The following is a 14,658-nucleotide window of genomic DNA, read 5'->3' on the forward strand; positions in this document are numbered from 1 at the left end:
CCTTTTCCCCAAGCTGGAAATCTCAGTTATTCTCAATTACTCCCACTTTTTCCCCCTCTCATGTTCAGTTAGTAATTCTAAATATTCTCTTTCAGAAAAATCTTCAGTCTAGCCCATCTTTCCCATTCTTTGCCTTTGCCCTAGTTTAGGCTTACATCATCTTTCACTTGGACTATCCAAAGAGCCTCAGAATTGGTCTCCTTTTGGTACAGAGAACTCCCATCAAAGTAAAAAAAAGCAGGCCAACATCAAGACATATTCTAACTAAATTTGCAAAATGTAGCAATAAAGAAAAAATTCCTAAAAGTAGCAAGACAAAAGAAGTCCCTAACTTACAAGGGAAGACCAATAAGGTTAGCAGCAGATCTCTCCCCAGAAACTTTTGGCAAGTCAGAAGGCAGTGGCATGATATATTCAATGTTCTGGATAGAACAGAATACTAGATAGAACAAGAGAATAGAATACTCTATCCAGTAACAGTCATTCAGAATAGAAGGAGAAATAAACAGTTTCCCCCCAAAAAAAAAACTAAATGGGTTCATGACCACAAACCAGCCATGAAAGAAATATTAAAAGGACATTTTGAGTAGAAAAGAAAGACCAAAAATGACAAAGACTAGAAAGGAACAGAGAAAATCTCCAGAAACAATGACAGAACAATAAAATGGCACTAAATACATATCTATCAATAATTACTCTGAATGTAAATGGACTAAATGCTCCAATCAAAAAACATGGAGTGTCAGAATGGATTTAAAAAAAAAAAACAGTCAGTCCTCAAGGCGTCGGTGCTGTGTGGTGTTGGAATCTTGTTGCTTGTCAGCCTGTGCGTGCGTGCGCGGACATGGCCTCAAACGACTATACCCAACAAGCAACCTAAAGCTATGGGGCCTACCCCACCAGCCTGGACAGGGCTATTCCCAACTGAGCAATCAGCCCTCTGGACAACAGAGTTACAGTGGTTATGGCCAGTCAGACACATCAGGCTATAGCCAGAGCAGCTATGGTTCTTCTTATGGGCAGATCCAGAACACAGGCTATGGCCCTCAGTCAGCTTCCCAGGGATAGACTGGTGGCTATGGCAGTAGCCAGAGTTCTCAGTCATCTTATGGGCAACAGTCCTCTTATCCTGGCTATGGCCAGCAGCCAGCTCCTAGCAGCACCTCGGGAAGTTATGGTAGTTGTTCTCAGAGCAGCGGCTACGGGGAGCCCCAGAGTGGGGGCTATGGCCAGCAGTCTGGCTATAGTGGACAGCAGCAAGGCTATGGACAGCAGCAAAGCTCCTATAATCCCCCTCAAGGCTATGGACAACAGAACCAGTACAACAGTAGCAGTGGAGTTAACTACGGCCAAGATCAGTCCTCCATGAGTCGTGGCGGCAGCGGTTATGGCAATCAGGACCAGAGTGGTGGTGGTGGTGGCTACGGGGGAGGCCAGCAGGACCGTGGGGACCGCGGCCGGGGCAGTGGTGGTGGTTACAACCGTAGCAGCGGTGGCTATGAACCCAGAGGTCGTGAAGGTGGCCGTGGAGGCAGAGGTGGCATGGGCGGAAGTGACCGTGGTGGCCTCAATAAATTTGGTGGCCCTTGGGACCAAGGATCACATCATGACTCCGAACAGGATAATTCAGACAACACCACCATCTTGGTGCAGGACTTGGCGAAAATGTTACAACTGAGTCTGTGGCTGATTACTTCAAGCAGATTGGTATTATTAAGACAAATAAGAAAACAGGACAGCCCATGATTAATCTGTACACAGACAGGGAAACGGGCAAGCTGAAGGGAGAGGCAACAGTGTTGTTTGATGACCCACCATCTGCTAGAGCAGCTATTGACTGGTTTGATGGTAAAGAATTCTCTGGGAATCCTATCAAGGTCTCATTTGCTACTCGGCGAGCAGACCTCAATTGGGGCGGTGGCAATGGTCGTGGAGGCCGAGGGCGAGGAGGACCTATGGGCCGGAGGCTACAGAGGTGGTGGCAGTGGTGGCGGTGGCCGGAGAGGATTCCCTAGTGGTGGTGCTGGCGGCGGCCAGCAGCGAGCTGGTGACTGGAAGTGTCCAAATCCTATATGTGAGAACCTGATCTTCTCCTGGAGGAATGAATGCAACCAGTGTAAGGCCCCTAAACCAGATGGCCCAGGACAGGGACCGGGAGGCTCTCATATGGGGGGTATCTATGGAGATGATTGTCGTGGTGGAAGAGGAGGCTATGATCGGGGTGGCTACCAAGGCCAAGGCGGAGACCGTGGGGGCTTCCGAGGGGGCCGGGGTGGTGGGGACAGAGGTGGCTTTGGCCCTGGCAAGATGGACTCCAGAGGTGAGCCCAGACAGGATCGCAGGGAGAGGCCGTATTAGCTTGGCTCCCGAGGTCCTGCAACAGCTTTCCTTCTTGTACCCAGTGTTACCCTCATTATTTCTGTAACCTTCCAACTCCTGATCACCATGGGTTTTTTTGTGTCGGACTATGTAATTGTAACCATACCTCTGGTTCCCATTAAAAACCATCGTTTCAGTAAAATTTTTTTCCTCTTCCCCCTCTTCACTCCACTGGATGATTGATATCTGGGTCAGGAATGTGGGGAGTTTTTCTCTTTCAGATGGTCCTGCCTAGCAGGAACTGGAATAATTTGTTTCTGCTTAGCAGGAACTGGAATAAAGTGTTTGATACTTGGTCCAAACAAAAAATAAAAAACAAAAAACAAAAAACAAACCAAGACCCATCTACATGCTGCCTAAGAAGACTCATTTTAGACCTAAAGACACCTGCAGATTGAAAGTGAGGAGATGGAGAAATATTTATCATGTAAAGGGACATCAAAAGAAAGAGGAACCATGTTTGTATCAAACTCGATTTTAAACCAAAGAATGTAGCAAAAGATGAAGAAGGGCACTATATCATAACAAAGGGGTCTATCCAACAGGAAGATCTAGCAATTGTAAATATTTATACTCCCAACATGGGAGCACCTAAATATATAAAACAATTAATAACAAACATAAAGGAATTCATTGATAATAATATAGTAATGGTAGGGGACTTTAAGACAGATCATCTAAGCAGAAAATCAACGAGGAAACAATGACTTTAATGACACGCTGGGCTGGATGGACTTAACAGATATATTCAGAACATTACATCTTAATGCAGCAGAATACATATTCTTTTCAAGTGCACATGAAACATTCTCCAGAACAGATCATATACTAGGTCACAAGTCAGGCCTCAACAAGAACCAAAAGACCGAAATCATACCTCAATGCTAAGAAACTGGAAGTCAACCACAAAAAAAAAATTTGGAAAGACCACAAATACATGGCCTTTCCATGTATTTAACATACATTTAATCCATGTATTTCCATGTATTAAACAATGAATGGGTCAACCAGGAAATCACAGAAGAAATTAAAAGAATGAAAACAAATGGAAATGGAAACACAATGATCCAAAACCTTTGGGATGCAGCAAAAGTGGTTCTAGAGGGAAGTATATTGCAGTATAGGCCTTCCTCAAGGAGCAAGATAATTCTCAAATAAACAACCTAACCTTGCACCTAAAGGAGATAGAAAAGAACAACAAAGACTAAAGCCTCCAGAAGAAGGGAAATAATAATGATTAGAGCAGAAATAATGGATATAGAAACTAAAACAACAACAACAACAAAACAACAAAAACAAAAACAGAACAATGAAACCAAGAGTTTGTTCTTTAAAAAAATTAATAAAATTGATAAATCCCTAGCCAGATTTCTATCAAAAAGAAAAGAGAAAAAGGGCACCTGGCTGGCTCGGTTGTTAAAGCCTGAGGCTCTCGATCTTAACCCCCACACTGGTGTAGAGACTACTTACATAAATAAGTAAGTCTTTAAGAAAAAAAAGAAAAGAGAAAGGATCCAATAAATAAAATCACAAATGAGAGGGGAGAAATAACAACGAATACCACAGAAATACACACAATTATAAGAGAAAATTATGAAAAACTATATGCCAACAAATTGGATGACCTGGAAGAAATGGATAAATTCCTAGAAACATACGAATGACTAAAACTGAATCAGGAAGAAAGAGAAAACTTGAACAGACTGATAACCAGCAAAGAAACTGAATCAGTAATAAAAAATCTCCCAACAAAAAAAAGTCCAGGGTCAGATGGCTTCCCAGGGGAATTCTACCAATTGTTTAAATGAGAGATAATACCTATTCTTCTCAAACTATTCCAAAAAATAGAAGGAAAACTTCCAAACTCATTCCACGAGGCCAGCAATGCCCTGATACTAAAACCAAATAAAAGTTCCACTAAAAAAGGGAACTACAGGCCAACATCCCTGAGGAACATGAATGCAAAAATTCTCAATAAAATACTAGCAAATTAAATCCAACAGTCCATTAAATGAATCATTCACCATGATCAAATGGGATTTATTCCACGGACACAAGGGTGATTTGATATTCACAAATCAATCAAAGTGATGCACCACATTAATAAAAGATACAGATCTTTATGATCATTTCAATAGATGCAGAAAAAGCATTTGACAAAGTACAACATCCATTTATGATAAAAACAAAACCCTCAACAAACTACGTTTAGAGAGAACATACCTCAGTATTATAGAGGCCATATATGAAAATCTCTCAGCTACTATTTCCTCAATGGGGGAAAAACCGAGATCTTTTCCTCTACGATCAGGAACAAGGCAAGGATGCCCACTCTCACTACTGTTGTCCAACATAGTACTGGAAGTTCTAGCTTCAGCAATCAGACAACAAAAAGAAATGAAAAGCATCCAAATTGGCAAGGAAGAATCAAAATTTCACTATCTGTAGATGACATGATACTGTATATAGAAAACCCAAAAGAGTCCACACAAAAGCTGCTAGAACTGACACATGAATTTAGTAGAGTCATAGGATATAAAATCAATGTACAGAAGTCTGTTGCATTTCTATACAGTAATAACAAGCAGCAGAAAGAGAAATCAAGGAACGATCTCACTTACAATTATACCAGAAACCCTAATGCCCATAGGAATAAATCTAACCAAAGAGGTAAAAGATCGTTACTCTAAAAACTACAGAACACTGATGAAAGAAATTGGAGATGACACAAAGAAATAGAAAACATTCCATGTTCATGGATTGGAAGAACAAATATTATTAAAATGTCTTTACCACCCAAAGCAATCTATACATTTAATGCAATTCCTATCAAAATACCAATAGCATTTTTCACAGACATAGAACAAACAATCCTAAAACTTGTTTGGAACCATGAAAGACCCTGATGTAGCCAAGCAACACTGAAAAAGCAAAGCAAAGCTGGTGGCATCAATTTCTGGGCTTCAAGCTCTATTAGAAAGCTGTAAACATCAAGACAGTATGATACTGGCAAAGAAATAGAGACATACATTAATGGAACAGAAGAGAAAACCCAGAAATGGATCCACAACACTATGGTCAACTAATTTTCAACAAAGCAGAAAAGAATATGCAGTGGGAAAAAACCCACAGTTTCTTCAACAAATGGTGTTGGGAAAACTGGACAGTGACATGCAGAAGAATGAAATCGGACCAGTTTCTTACACCCTACACAAAAATAAGTTCAAAATGGATGAAAGACCTAAATGTGAGACAGGAAACCATCAAAATCCTAGAGGAAAACATAAGCAGTAACCTTTTCCGACATGTGCCATAGCAACTTCTTACTACATATGTCTCCTGAGGCAAGGGAAACATAAAAACAAACTACTGGGACTTCATCAAAATTAAAAGCTTCTGCCAGTGAAGGAAACACTCAACAAAACTAAAAGGAAACCTATGAAATGGGAGATATTCGCGAATGACATATCTGATAAACGGTTATGAAGAACTGATGAAGAACTGATCAAACTGAACACCCAAACACAAGAAACAACAGGTATTGTCAGGGATGCAGAGAAGGGGGAACCCTCTTGCACTGTTAGTGGGAATGTAAACTGGTGCATCTACTCCGGAAAACAGTATGGAGGTTCTTCAAAAATTTAAAAATAGAACTACCCTTTGATTCATTAGTCTCATTTACCAGAGGATACAAAAATACCAATTCAAAGGGATACATGTGTCCCAGTGTTTATACCAGCATTATCGACAATAGCCAAATTATGTAAAAAGCCCAAATGCCCGTTGCCTGATGAATGGGTAAAGAAGATGTAGTATACCTCCTATACAACGGAATATTACTCAGACATAAGAAAAGAGTGAAGTCTTGTCATTTGCTATGACATGGATAGATTGAGAGTATTCTGCTAAACAAAACAAGTCAGTCAGAGAAAGACAAGTACCATAGGATATAACTCATATATGGAATTTAAGAAACAAAAGAAATAAACATAGGAGGGAGGAAAGAGAGGAAAACAAAGAAAGAAGCTCTTAATTATAGAGAACAAACGGATGATTACCAGAGGGGAGATGGGTGGGATGATCAGTTAAATGGGTGATGAGGATTAAGCAGGGCACTTGTGATGAGCACTGGGTGTTGTATGGAAGTGCTGAATCATAAATTCTACCTCTGAAACTAAATTTATACTGTATGTTAACTAACTGGAATTTAAATAAAAACTTGAAAAGAAAAAAAGAACTGGCCTCCTTCCTTAAGCCCCCTGATTGGGTCCATCCTCTTCAGTGCCAACAGTATAATTTGTCAGTGAAAGGCTTTTATCAATACCACAGCTTGCTTTTGCCTATCAGGTAATGCCCAAAGTACTTGCAAGCAACTTATCACATGTTTACCTCATGACTGTTACAGCTGTATCAAACATCCAGTCTTTGTTGATCACTGAAAACATAAAGAATCAAAATGAAGATTTTTTTTTCTATCATGTTTAACACTGGATTAAGCTGCAGATTCACACAAAAAACTTGTATCAAGGTCTGCAAAGAACTACCTTCGGACAAATAAAAGGATAGTCTTTACATATAAACTATAAGGAAACGAGTTTTAATTGAGTAATGCTCTTACAAGTACATTCATTAATATATAAAGAGTAATTAATAGCATTATATTGACCCATTTGCAGAGTTAAATTCCCTTGTGCAAATTCTCTAGAGTTGGATGGAGATATTGGCAAATGGATAGGAGAAAGCTTTCCTTGATGGAATAATTGCTGTTGTCTCTTTGACTGCCATTTTATTTTGTCAAAGACAGCTTCTTTTTTTGTTTATTTGTTTTGTTGTTGTTAAGAAAGCTTATTTTTAATTATGTAACAAATATTGATTGTATTTTCCCAATTAAAAATTTTAGCTTTGCTGCCAGAGAACACTGCGGGGGGGGGTGATACCCTCTATATCAGGACATTAAAACCCGAGTAGTTCCCCCCACCCTAAAAAATAACAGTTATTTTTTCCACAAAGTTCTTTGTCTCTGAAGTGCAATTTAGGATCCTCAGGCAGGGAATCTAAGTAGCCACTAGGGGGCGCCAACCACTTACACAAAGATGAGGAACGGTTCCTCGCCTTGCCTCTTTTGAACTATTTCTGGATCAGAAAAGCCAAGTGTGCTTAGTAAAAGCCTTAATAAATAGCTTGTGTTCTCTCTCCCTTCTGATTTATTATGATGTATAAACACATAAAACCGGAGATAGCTATGGCCGCACCATATTTCTCCCTATCATAAAAATAGCTCCATTATAGGGGCACCTGCGCAGCTCAGTGGGTTAAGCCGCTGCCTTTGGCTCAGGTCATGATCTCAGGGTCCTGGAATCGAGTTCCGAATCCCGCTCTCTGCTCAGCAGGGAGCCTGCTTCTCCCGTCTCTCTGCCTTCTTGTGATCTCTGTCTGTCAAATAAATAAATAAAATCTTTTTTAAAAAAAAATAGCTTCATTATAGGGGAAAAGGACCAGATCAGAGTTAAATTTCTTTCTCAACTTTTGTTTCCTTGCCCTTCTTGCTGTGTGAAGTTTATTATACTTTTTTATTGCATTTTCTGTTGTACTTTTATTGAGTGTCTGTAATTATATTAACCGACTTTACAGTGGTTGGATTTCTCTTTTCCCTCCTTTCTGTTTCTGTTTTGTTATCTTCCCTTATATAGCCCCATTTCCTCCTCTATTTCTTTTTTCTTTCTTTCTTTTTTTTTTTTTTTCCAAATATTTGACTCCTAAAAGTGATGTTACAAGAAATGGGAAAGGATGCTATACAAAACTAAGTAAGAGTAAGTAAGAAAAGCCTAACATAGAAGCCAGGATCTGCTTGCTTGCTCCAAACTCCCCTGGGGCTGGTCTTCCACAGCAGGTGTGGGTGAACGTGGTGCTTCATCAGCCAGATAGAAAAGACCTCTTTCTGAGTCTGTCTGGAAGAGGAAAGTCAGCAAGATGCATGGTTCTGGAGCTTGTGGGAATGTAGTTCACAATAACATGCAGTGTTAGCCAAACAAGACTAAGGCTGTTACTATTGTACAGAAAAGATCAAAGAGTCTGTCAACTCAAGTAATTATAAGAGTTGCCATATTGGTGAGAGCAAAAATCCATTTAGCTCACTTTTCATTCTTGAAACAATGTCACAAAGGAAGTTTTGTGGGAATGTATAGTCGCATATTATAACCTCCTTAAAATGTCTCTAAAGCATCTGTTTGTCTTTATAATCAATCCACTACAGCTCTTCATCTGTGTAATATTTAAATTCTTCTGGCGCCTCCTCCATCTCACCCTGTAAATCCTTTGAGATCACAAGCTCCTGATGTTTATAGTCACTCATTTATTTTTAAAAAGGCATCATTTTGCACTTACATTGTCCGGGTACCGTTTGATACATGTCCTGAGAATACAAAGATAAAGAGACAGAATCCCCTTACCCTTGAAAAGGTCAGCATAGTGGGGAAAGTGGCTTTGTACATAAAGCGTCAAGTAGTATCTTGTCTTAACTACCTCTTGCAAGGATGCCTCCTTCCTCTAGTATTCTAGAATACATTGAATATTCTTTCTTTTCTGGTTCTTACCTTCAGTCACTCTTCGCACATTATTTCAGCGCCTACAATGTGCCAGGCACTGTGCTAGGATGAAACTACAAATAAAACACATTGCTCCTGACTCTCCATGTTGTTTATGTCCTATCTCCCGTGTCCTCAAACCTCCAATACTTCCTCTTCCCTCACTCTCAACTGGTGATCTCACTTTATACTTTGTTGAAGGAATAGAAGCCAACAGGCACGAATTACTTCATCTTCTCACCATCTAGTCTACAACACGTCTAACTCTGAGTACATGTACTCTCTTCGCAAGGAAGAAGTATACTCTCTGCTCTCCGGGGTTCTAGATCTCATGCCTGCCAAGCTTTTCTCTGGCCATTATTTGCCCTTTACTGCGTCATGCCTTAAGTGTTGTTTGTAAGTAAACTCTCTCGAGGGTTCAGACCTTTGCCAGTTTCTGCCCCAACTTTCAGCATCCCTTTCACGGGGAAACTTACCAGCCATTGTTGGTACTTGGTCTCTTCTTTCTCACTTCTCTGCCTCCATTCAACCCACTGTAATTAGACATCCATCGAATTTGCTGAAATGACCTTTAAATCAAATCTGTCACCCGTGACTCTACCTTGTCCAATACAATGTCAATTTTCAGTCTTAATTTTTAAAAAAGATTTTATTTATTTATTTGGCAGAGAGAGAGATCACAAGTAGGCAAAGAGGCAGGCAGAGAGAGAGAGAGATGGGGAAGCAGGCTCCCCGCTGTACAGAGAGCCCGATGTGGGGCTCAATCCCAGCACCCTGGAATCATGACCTGAGCAGAAGGCAGAGGCTTTAACCCACTGAGCCACCCAGGCGCCCCTAGTCTTGTTTAATTTGACCACACTGCAGGATTTGGCGGAGAAGGCCATTTTCTTCTCCTTAGATCATATTCCATTGTTGGCTTCCATTGTTGTGTGCTCTCAATTGTCCTCCTGCATCACTGGAATTGCTTGTGGGTCACCTCTTCCTTTAAGCTTCCCCTAAATATTAGGCATCCTAGGTCTCTCTTGTAGGACCTCTTTTCTTCTGCAATTAAAGTCACTTCTCACTTCATAGGTGACTATACCTGATCTTGTTGCTTAAATACAATCTATATGCTAATGAATCACAAAATAATGTGTTTAACTCTGATCTCTCCCCAGATCTATACACTTGAATATTTAATTGCCTTCTCTACTTGTATCCCTTAGTGATTCTCAAATGTAACAAGACAAAAGTAGGGGCGCCTGGGTGGCTCAGTGGGTTAAGCTGCTGCCTTCAGCTCAGGTCATGATCTCAGGGTCCTGAGATCGAATCCTGCATCGGGTTCTCCGCTCAGCAGGGAGCCTGCTTCCCTCTCTCTCTCTCTCTGCCTGCCTCTCTCTCCATCTACTTGTGATCTCTCTCTGTCAAATAAATAAATAAAATCTTAAAAAAAAAAAAAAAAGACAAAAGTAGAATGTCTTCGTATCCCCAGACTTCTCCAGCAAGCGAAAAACATCCCTCGTCACCCAGTTCTTCCTTTTGCCACCCCATTGGACCCATCAGAGTCCTGTCAGCCCTCCAGCAAACTGGAATCTAAGCACACCTCTGCTCACCACCATACTTGCTATGACCTTTGTCCAATCCACCCTCACCTCTGGTCTGGATGGCAGCAGTGGCCATCCGAACATTATGCTTACCTTCTCATCCACCGCTAAAGAAGCGAGAGAGACTTTTAAAAAGAAAATCACATGACTGCCCTCCCTAAAACCCTAATGATTTCCCTTGCTGTTAGAATAAACTTGCAGCTCCTGTCCAAGCCTCTGAGACCTGCATAGCTTTCTGGCCTCATCTGCTACCCCTCTCCTCCTCTTTAATGTACTCTGGGCACACGGGCCAGCTTGACAGCCCTCACTGAATACCAAACACATTTCTGCCCTAGGATTTGCTCTTACTGTTCCCTATGCGAGAAATAATCTTCCCATGGATCTCTCCCCCAGCCAGACTGCCTCCCATCATTCACTTCCCAGAGCTGCTTCATCAAGTGTTGGCCCCTCAGATCCCCTCACCACGCTGCCCAAAGTGCTCTCCCATCCACTGCCCACCCCTGAAGTCATTCTATATCCCATTACCCTGTTTTACTTTTTCAGAAGACCTATCTACTATCATCTGAAGGTATTTACTTGTTCACATTTTTTGGTCTCTCTCCTCCCTAGAATGTTAAGGCAAAGGGCATGGCCATTGTGCATCTTACTCAGCCCTGCACAGCCAGTGTCTGTTGCAGAGAGATGTTTATTTATTAAATAAATGATATATTGAATGAATAGATGGAAGAATGAATGAATGAATAATAGGACAACATAAAAGACAGGATAATAACAATCTGCAGTGGTATATACTGGTATCAACTGTGACAGAGATAACCAACCAAGGAAATGGTCCGGGAAGATAAGCAGCTCTCCAATTGCTGGATACTTCCATATACTTTGAAGATGTAGGATTACATTTTTATCATTCAGATCTTGAATATTTAAAAATAGTTAAGCCAAACACTTTTCATATAAGAAATCTCACTTTTACTCCTTTCACTTTTCAGTTCCAGGTGGTTCTTCCAAATTAAGGCTTATGTCTGATTTCTCACTTTCTTTCTTTCCTTTTTTTTATTTTATTGTTTTTTCAATGTTCCAAGATTCATTGTTTATGCATTCACACCCAATGCAATACGTGCCCTCCTTAACACCCACCACCAGGCTCACCCATTTCCCCTACCCCCTTCCCTTCTAAAACCTTCAGTTTGTTTCTCAGAGTTCACAGTCTCTCATGGTTCGTCTCCCCCTCTATTTCTCACTTTCTTTTCAGGCTTACACAACATGTTTTTCATGAAAACAATAGCAAATTAACAGAATAGAATAGTCATCATATTTTTAAGATGTTATAATTAAATGATATATTGGACTTTGCTAAGAGCAGGATAATTGCTTTCAAGACTTCTGTGAAATACTCTGATAATCAAAATTAATAGGTGTATTTGAAATAAGCTATCAAAAAGTGTCTTACATTACGATCTTTAGGCCTTTATTTCTTGCGCTTTTTTGTTGAGCTTGAACTGACATACAGCATTTTATTACTTTCAGCAATACAACATAATGATCAGATAATTGTATATATTATGAAATAATCACCACAATATCTAGTCAACACCCATCACCACACATAGTTACAGAATTTTTTTCCTTGTGATGAGAACTTTTAAGATTTACTCTCAGCCACTTTCAAATATGCAACACATGATTAACTATAGTCAGCATGCTGTAAGCCATGATTTATTTATCAGTGGAAGTTTTGACTCCTTGTACCCATTTTGCCCACTCCTCACCCCCTGTCTCTGGCAACCATCAATCTGTTTTTTGTATCTATGAGCTCTTGTTTTTTGTTTTGTTTTGTCATTTTTTAGATTCCACATATAAGTGAGATTGTATACTATTTGTCTTTCTCTGTCTGACTTACTTCACCTAGCACGATGCCCTCAAGGTCCATTCATGTTGTTGCAAACAGCAAGAGCTTATTCTTTTTTTCTTTTAAAGATTTTATTTATTTATTTGACAGAGTTTATTTGACAGAGAGAGATCACAAGTAGGCAGAGAGGCAGGCAAGCCCGATGCGGGACTTGATCCCAGGACCCTGAGATCATGACCTGAGCTGAAGGCAGAGGCTTAACCCACTGAGCCACCCAGGTGCCCCAAATTTATTCTTTTTTATGTCTGAATAGTATTCTGTTACACACACACACACACACACACACACACACAATCAGTTTCTTTATCCATTCATCCATCAATGGACACGCAAGTTGTTTTCATATCTTGACTATTATAAATCATGCTGCAGTGAACATGGGGGTGCCTATATCTTTTTGAGTTACTGTTTTCATTTCCTTCTGAATAAAAACTCAGAGGTGGGATTCCTAGATTATATGGTAGTTCTATTTTTAATTTTTGAGGAAACTCCCTACTGTCTTTTCCATAGGGACTGAATTAATTTATATTCCTACCAACTGTGCACAAGGGTTCCCTTTTCTCCACATTCTCACCAACACTTGTTATTTCTTGTCTTTTTGATACTAGCCATTCTACCAGGTGGTTTTGATTTGCATTCTACTGATGACTGGTGATGTTGTGCATCCTTTCCTGTACCTGTTAGCCATCTGTATATCTTCTAGAAAAATGTCTATTCAGATCATCTGCTCATTTTTTTGATTCTCTTCCAATTTTTAAATCAGATTATTTTTCTGCTACTGAATTGTAGTTCTTTATATATTTTGAATATTAAACCCTTATCAGATATATGATTTGAAAATATTTTCTCTTATTTCATAAGTCGCCTTTTCATTTTATTGATGGTTTCCTTTATTGTGCTGAAGCTTTTTGATTTGATGTAGTCAGTTCACTTGTTTTTGTTTGTTTGTTTTTTCCACTTCTGTTGATTTTGCCTTGATGTCACATACAAAAAATCATCAGGGAGCTTACTGCTTACATTTTTCTTTTAGCAATTCTATTGTTCAGGTCTTACATTCAAGCCTTTAATCCACTTTGAGTTTATTTTTATGTATGATGCAAGATAGTGGTCCAGTTTACACTTTTCCATGTGGCTTTCCAGTTTTCACAACACCATTTACTGAGAGACTGTTCTTTCCCCACTGTATGTGCTTGGCTCTTTTTTCAAAAGTTAATTGACCACATATATGTGGATTTATTTCTGGGTTCTCTATTCTGTTCTATTGATCTCTTCTGGCTTTATGCCAATACAATACTGTTTGGATTACTATAGCTTTGTAATACAATTTAAAATCAGGGAACATGATGCTTTGTTCTTCTTTCTCAAGATTGCTTTGGTTATTTGGGGTCTTTTGTGGTCCCATATAAATTTTAAGATTGTTCTATTTATGTGAAAAATACCATTAGAAAATTGATAGGGATTGAATTGAATGTATAGATTGATTTAGATAGTATGGAAATTTTAACAATATTAATTCTTCTAATCCTTGAGCAAAGAATATCTTTCCATTTATTTGTGTTTCCTTCAATTTCTATCATGAGTGTCTTATAGTTTTCAGTGTACGCTTTACCTCCTTGGTTGAATTTATTCATAGATATTTCAATGTTTTTGAATCAATTATAAATGAGATTGTCTTCTTAATTTCTTTCTGGTAATTCCTTATCAATGTATAAAAATGCAACAGGTTTCTGTGTACTAATTTTGCATCCTACAAATGTACTGAATTTATTAATTTTAACAGTTTTTTTAGATTCTTTATGGTTTTCTATGTATAGTATCTTCTCATCTTTAAATAGTGACACTTGTACGTTCTTCCTTTCCAATTGAAATACATTTTGTTTCTTTTTCTTGCCTAATTGTTCTGGCTAGGACTTCCAATACTGTATTGCATAAAAGCGTTAAGAGTGGGCATTCTTGGATTGTTTCTGATCTTACAGGAAAAGCTTTCAGCTTTTTACCATTGGGTATGATGTTAGCTGTGGGCTTGTCATACATGGTCTTTATTATGTTGAGGTACATTCCTAATATATCTACTTTGTTGAGAGGTTTTCTTCCCCCAATCATAAATGGATGTTGAATTTTGTCACGTGCATTTCTACATCTATTGAGATGATCATGATTTTTTAATACTTCATTTTGTTAAAATGGTGCATCATATTGATTG

General features: G+C 39.2%; 1 pseudogene; it reads left to right on the forward strand.

Moving 5' to 3' along the window:
• The first annotated feature begins 844 nt into the window (after positions 1-844).
• On the forward strand, positions 845-2,358 carry LOC132002175 (RNA-binding protein FUS-like; annotated as a pseudogene).
• Positions 2,359-14,658: the final 12,300 nt, after the last annotated feature.

This window comes from Mustela nigripes, chromosome 14, assembly GCF_022355385.1.
Source record: "Mustela nigripes isolate SB6536 chromosome 14, MUSNIG.SB6536, whole genome shotgun sequence".
Taxonomy (NCBI): Eukaryota; Metazoa; Chordata; class Mammalia; order Carnivora; family Mustelidae; genus Mustela; species Mustela nigripes.